The sequence below is a fragment of the Mastacembelus armatus genome, chromosome 10 (genome assembly GCF_900324485.2).
Source record: "Mastacembelus armatus chromosome 10, fMasArm1.2, whole genome shotgun sequence".
Taxonomy (NCBI): domain Eukaryota; kingdom Metazoa; phylum Chordata; class Actinopteri; order Synbranchiformes; family Mastacembelidae; genus Mastacembelus; species Mastacembelus armatus.
In genome coordinates, this window is record NC_046642.1 from 13,253,915 (window position 1) to 13,261,672 (window position 7,758).

The following is a 7,758-nucleotide window of genomic DNA, read 5'->3' on the forward strand; positions in this document are numbered from 1 at the left end:
AATGAGGTAACACATTATATACGGGTAGCCCACCTTGATCAGATAAAAAACCAGAAGTGAAACATTAACACACACCCTTTATACAACAGTACCAGCATAACAGTGTGTGTGCAAAGGCAGTGGGAGCTGTTCTAGGTTTAGATTTTTATCTCTACCACAGGACTGCATGAAGAAGAAAATGAAGAAAGGTGACATTTTAAAACATACCATGTTCTTATTAGCAATACTTAAAATATGCAACAGTGACTATCGTCTGCGTGTGCAGACTGGCCTTAGACTCAGTAAGCCTCATGTTTGCTTATTAGTAACTTGGTGAGAGGTTATATCGGTGGGCCAACCAGCCAATTGAATAGTAGGACAAACACTGATACCATGTGCTTACTTAATTCAACAAAGTGTGCAGATTTACATTCTTAGCTGGTATTAGACTGAGTGAGAGAGAAAGGGGGGGCAAGGTAAGGGTGATGTGATCAATCTCAATTCTCCACCTCCTTCCACTAAAGACAAATAAAAATCAGCAGGATATTCCCAAAAACAAATGGGCCATTCGTGCTTGAGGACAACTATCCAGTTTGAAAAACTGTGCATGCACAGTGGCTACAAAGGAAGAAACATATTAAACAGGTTTTTCCATCCTAGGTCCTTTTGCTTTCACTTTACAGTGTTTCTCTTGTGACCTCCCTGCCTTTTTTGCAACACTCTTGTACTTTGCTGTCCTTTTTGAGTTCTTTAAAATAATGCCACAAAAACATCACAAATGCAATAAACCAGTTCCACTGATTTTGTCTAAACGTACGATTTACTATAGTAGATGAAGAGTCAATTACATTTCATGAGCAATGAAAGCAAAAAATCATAAAAATTATAAAAATTACAAATGGTTCACATACTTTCTGATGCGTCTCTATATACACACACAACATCAAGAATCAGTTATTGGAAACAAATGAGATTCTTTTTATTACACGTACTTCCTAATCCTAATTCCTCTTTTATGATTTAATGTTATGTAGTTTCACTTATCAAGTGGATAAAAATTCATTTTATTCTTAAATATGACAGCACATTTTTTGCATCACAATTAGACAGTGGTATTGTTTCATCACCTGACACAAGGGAAATACTGTTAACGCCCATGGCTGTGGGTGAAAAACTTTCCGTTTTGTTTCAGTTTCAATATAAGCCACAGCTCACCTATAGATGTTAACAGTTTACTTGTTGGACTCTGCAGCTGGGTATGTATTTTTATTCACACCTTTATATATTTTATATTATTAATGTTATATTTTAAATGATCACAATGAAAAGCTCTATTTTGTTTTCATTAAAATTAACCTAAATGTCTGAGTGTTCTGCTGAAAGAGCATTTGCTCAGTAAACTCTGCACCATAGCTAAATTAAAGTTGATATGTAGTAAAAGAATCATTTGTTGAATATCTTTTTTGAGTAGGCCACTGCTGTAAGAGTAACATCTATTTTAGGTTCAAATCAAGAGAGAAAGCCAGAGACAGCTTATACTTTGAACTTGAAGAATAACTACACCTAAAATTAAAATAAATGATTATGTACCTATAATCAGAGTTTTCTTGGTGTAACTGATATAGATGGATTTTTCTAGCAAAATCTATATTGAGAGTTAAAAAATAAATAAATATAAAATGTCATAGTAGTTAGTTTTCTCTGACTCAGATGTTTTTTATGTTCACCTTTCTCTCTGTAGTAGTAGCTACACAAATTTGGTGCGATCTTATACCAAGTAACCACGTATAAAATCAACAGCCTTTGGTGTTTGTATTCTGATCAGCCCTGAAGTTGATCATTTCACTGCTAGGTTAACAAGCATTATTAATGTAAACAGCCAAAAAAAGATAAATAAATTTTTTTTAAAAAAAGTATTTATAAATAAATAAAAGACCAGAAGATAAATACATTTATATGGTGTAATGTCTGTCCATTTTTTAATATGTCTACCAATAATTTCATCTCAGAGTTGTAGACTAGTAGAACAGTATGCCATGACCTTTCATGTCACACAGTTAGTAGCTATGAGACCACACCCGTTGTGCCCTCTCTTATCTCCTATCTGTTTATAAAACAAGGTTTTATAAACAGGCTGGTAGAGAAGCTTACAGCAGAGTGTGAGTATGTAACCAGAGCAGGAGCTACAGTATGAATGGATTAACTTCAAATATGTCCTAAGAGTCAATTTAGATTAATTTGTTTTCTATAGGAATATAGGCAGTAACCATAAACTTTAATGGCTTTCACAGTCTTGCATACTAATTCTGTGCATTATAAACAATACGAATATTTAATGTGTTTATGATATTAATATTATAAAAAATACAGTATTGAAACATTAATTATAAAAGTTTTTTTTTTTTTTTTTAATGATTAGATGTTCACAGCTACAAAGCCAAGTACTAGAACCAACCAGTTACCCCCAGTTACCCCTATCTGGACCCAACCCCCATGTCTTGACTTGACCAAGTTCATACTGGCAACAGTAATTAAATACAGACTCAATCACATTAAAACATATCCAGACTGGACCATCAGTTCAAATATTCAAACTGACTCTCCATTTCAATCATTCACCAGCATTTCTGGTTGTGGAATGAAGCTGAAGTGAGGGTAGGAGGTTGTGTTGTAGGCATTCACAATCACTATAAAACATTTTAAGTTCATTCCCCTGGTGCACTGAAATTGTGAAATCAGGTTAGTTTTTTGTGAAATTGTTTAATGCTTGTAGATTGGAAAATATTTGTGAACATCATGAATGAAGTCGTTTTTATTTGTAATCATATATCATATAATTTCTTACCATTACTATTAGTTATTTTTCTCCATAGACAAAATTCATCCCAAGTTTAAAACCTGTATCCCTAGAATTTTTGTAATATATATATATACACACACACACACACACACACACACACACACACACACATTCATATTTGCAGATTGACATACAAAAATAAAATACATGTACTGTAGTTGAAGCATAAATACTATAACATTTTCATGTGTTGTTTAATCATGTGTGTGTCTTTAGGAAATAAAAATGGGGAATGAACAGAGCACACTGCAAAAGAAAAACTATGTAATAGAAAAAGACAATGAAGAGTTTGTTGTTGCTACAAAGGGAGATGACAAATTTCTCATAAGAAGGATCTTTACACATCAGGTGAGTGGTCTGAGCTAACCTTATTTAAAATATTAAGCATAAGTCAAAAATCAGTTAAAACAAAAAAACAAAAATAAATTTTTTGTTTTGCCAGGACAAGACCTGAGCTTATTCCTTGCCAGCTTTTGTCAGTACATAAGCTTTTAAGCAAGACAGTTGTATAAACTTGTGGTACAGTATAAGCTCCATTTTATTCACTACAAGAGCTCTGAAACCCAGCCATTCAGTGTTAATCTTTTTTTTTTTATTAAATTACTACCACAATAATGCAACAAAAAGAGATTAAGGGAACATCATTTGGTTTAGACAGATGGACAGATAAACATAATACGGAAGCACAGTAACCGGTTTACTATTATCTGAGCTACACAACTTTAACCTATCTTTAAGTCACCTTGACCGCTAGGCCATTCTAACGCAAGTTCTATGTTAAATAGATACCCAAAGATTCATCGTTAATCTCAGAGGCAGAAAAACTCAAGACGATCGGCCACTGTCATATTGTGAACAGTGAGAACTCCTTTGAAGGTAGCTTTTGACAAACCATCCTATGACTTTCCTCTGATTGGAGGTAGTATACTGTATTTTTGTCTACAAGATAGCATGCACATAAAGCTGTGAATTGTAATGGGTGTCAATATCATTTCAAAACAAATATATATATTATAGAGGATGGATGGGTACAGCTTTGCAGTTGCACCCATGTATATTTATGCAGAGCTTTCAAGTCTGAGGTCATTTGCCATTTTGGGTAATGTACTGTCCCAATCAGATGTGCAAAGCACATGCTTAGTCAGCTCCTGCTGCTTGTTGTTTAACAGAAAATGATAACAATCAGTGATAATCTATTCACATATCCAAAGTGATTATCCATTGCTTTCAACTACAGTGTCAGGTCTTTCTTTTTGAAAATATTTGTTTTCTTGTACAATATTTTTTCGTCAAATACGCTCACTGATTAGTCACAATACAACTGTATGAATTCAATAGCTCAAAACCTAACTTGAAGAACAGACAATCAGAACAATCTCCAGTATTTGTTGTACTGACAGGACATATTTGAGACTGGATGATAATGAAGATTTGTTCCACAATACAAACATATTCTCCTTTTCTCTTGTCATAAAGAAGAGAACATTTACTATGTAGTGACGGACTACAGTCATGGAGGGAGTCTTGCTGCAAAGATCAAAAGTTGGAGTGAACCTCCAGAAGAGTCTCAGGTACAGTACTCTAATGCAAAAGACATTCAGTTCTCCATCAGTGAAACATACTGTAGGTCTAATGTATATATTTCCCAATTATACCATTAACACTGATTCTGATCCTTTGGAAAGTTTGGATTAACATTACCTACCAAAAAGATGACAGTGACAGAAAAATAGATTTTACTTAATTTAATTTAAAGATGCATTAACTATTTCCACTGTTGCTCAACAAATGAAAAAAAAGAGCTGCAACAACTAATTGATAGAATTGACAAAAATCAATTATTGATTGATATTGATGTACAGTTGCTGTCTGCCACAGCATAAGGTGACATGGTGAGCAGTTGCAGAGACGTGTCAGCCAAGCTTACAGTGAAATCGGCACATACAAACACTATTGTTCTGATCACTTAACACAGGTAGAAGATGGTGTGAATTGAATGTTTGCGTTTATAAACTCTGGACAATGTCATGAGAGTCTTGTCCAGAGAGTCTTGTCACTTTATCACATGTACTGTTAAATCCAGTTGAATTACACTATGAATTAGATTCATTCCAGGCCACTCTGTAAATGCGGATGATATTGGTGGATAGGCAGGTGGACCATTGCTATGCTAGGACTCTTTTCTAGCACCACGGAAAGAGTTAAAATCACAGCTGAAGCAAAGATTCTGAGAGGTCCATCCAATTATCCTTCTGCTATGTTATCATGGTGTAGTTTATTAGAATAATCACTAGGCCAAACAACCTGCAGGCCTGAGAAATGTCCACATGCTCCCAACGGTTTGACCCCCACTATCTCACCCTAGACACTACCCAAAGTTTTTAGTAAGGAAAATATAAGTCAGTGTTCCCCCAGACCATTGTGCATTTTTATCTACATAAACTATTCTTTGCTTCACAGGTGCTGAGCTTGTTTGTTGAGATCTGCACAGCTTTGAGAGCTATTCATGAAAAAGGCCTGCTTCTAAAAGAGCTCACACCAGAGGTACTACACACATATTGCAAAAACACAGACTAAAAGATTGTGTACTTCTACAGAACTTACACGTTAACTGTTTCAGCATTATCTTTAATAACTTAAATCACTAAATTTTGGGCAGTCTATATATGTTACTATTTGTATTTTGAAATGTCAGAAAAATATTTGTAAATCAGTTTACAGTTTTACCTTCTTTCTTTCTGTAGGATATATTCCTCACAGAATTTGGAGCAGTTCGCTTGGGTGGATTTCAAAAACTCCTTGAAAAGTACTGTGCACTGTCTTTTTTTTTTTAAAACTACTTCACTATATCAGTACAGTTGTATGCAAAAGTGTATGCTTTTTTCCCCCCTAGGAAGCACAGAATAGATTCCATGAAATATCAGACTTACAGTGCAAAGATAAAGAGAAAAAATGACAATGAAAAAGGGGTTGGTTTCTACCACAGGACAATGGTCCACAGAACTTAAAATCCACCATGAACAACTTCAAAAAACACAAGCTGATGATTCTGGAATGTCCCTCACAGTTAATGAAAAACAAGTCACAGTATATTAACATTTGAACTATGGCTCATTTTTAGTGTTCATTTGTTGGAGGTTGTAATTACTACCAGTACCAATACAATTATTACCACCACCAATACTAATACTACTAACTACTACATACACACGTACTGTATTTACACATGTAATTGTTTTGTTTTTATTTATTTTTCCTCCATAGATCACAAGACACAACAACAACTACATCAGATTTGATGGAGAGAAGTTATTTGGCCCCAGAAGTCTTCACACAGGGGTTCTATGATGTTAAAAGGTAAAGAAACTTACTTGAATTCACATTCTAGTGTTTAAGACTTAAATTCTGGAAGGCTTTTTTTGGATAAAAGTAATGATTTTATTAGTAATGAATTTATTGTCTACTTTTGAATTCGGGGCAGTGAAGATTCCAACTATGGCCATTGACATCTATTTAAAAAAAAAAATAGAAAGCATTGTTTTAACTTCTGAGTGAATTGACAAAAAAAAAAGGAGAAGTTAGTATAGCATTTGTTTTAATTAGTGAACTGTAATAAAAAATAATTTCTTTATTCACAGTGACATTTGGTCATTGGGATGCATGCTGTATGAGCTCTGTACGCAACGAGCAGCAGTAAGTTACTCTAAAGTGTTCAAGTCAAAAGACTTATGTACCACAACCATGCTACTCTACGTATTCTTATAAATTTTATAATAGTTTTCTATACTTATAAATATAAATCATAAGGACAATCTTCAATACTATATATTAAAGCAACCATTTTAGGAAAATATTCCATACAGAAAACCAGGAAATGCAGGAAATGTGTGTGTATGGTGTATGCAAAGACTAGCGTTTCATTAAGCTTTAACAGTAGAATCCACCTTCTTAAAAAAAAAAAAAAAAAAAAAAAAAAAAAAAAAAAAAAAATTGCAGAATTTAATATATAGTTAAAAGACCAATGTTGACAAACCAGGGCTACAATTTCAATTTATAAACTAATAAACTCTTCTATATTTGAAATCTGTCAGTCTGGTTTAAGAAGCCTACCCTAGTGATGGGACTTTTTAACGTTGTTGGGTGGTGGAGAGTATACAGTAAACCAGTAAGATCAAAGCTGCTTTATTTGGCGCTCAGCCATGCTTTATTTTCAATTTACATGCCATCTCTTGGATATCTTCTTAAAGCATATAAGTTTCCAGTTTTATGCTGATGATACACAGATTTATTATAGCTGTGACCCCACAGATTTTAATGAAATTTCCTCCCTTTTAAATTGTCTACAGGATGTGAAACAGTTGATGGCTGCGGACTTTTTAAAACTTAATGGATAATGAGGAATTTTATTCCAATAAATATTACTGTTTTCTAACAATAGTTGCCTTTCAGTTTTCAGCAGAGTCCACCATTAAACTCATGCCCAAGATAATTGGTGGTCCTTACCCATCTCTCCCAGAGCGGTTCTCACCAGAGCTTCATGATCTCTTGAATGACATAATCAGTAAAGACCCTCAAACAAGACCAACAGCCAGTGAGATCCTGGAGCGCCCATTTATTATACGCCGTCTCTCAGAAAAGGTAAGACACTTCTATAAATACAGTATTGATGGCTGTAGACAGCAATTGCAGCAATTGCATTTTAAAAGTGATGGCCACCATAGTCTCCCTCGCACCTGGAACGCAGGGTGGGTGTGAGGGGCTGCTCTGGAGTTTGCATTCTGAAATCTCATCACTGGATGCTGCTAAATCTTTCACGTTGCACATTTAAGACCAGACTGAAATGCCATGTTTCATCTCTAAGTACATTCAGCATCACTGACAGGTTTGGTTGGGTGCCACCTGTAACTACACTTGATGTC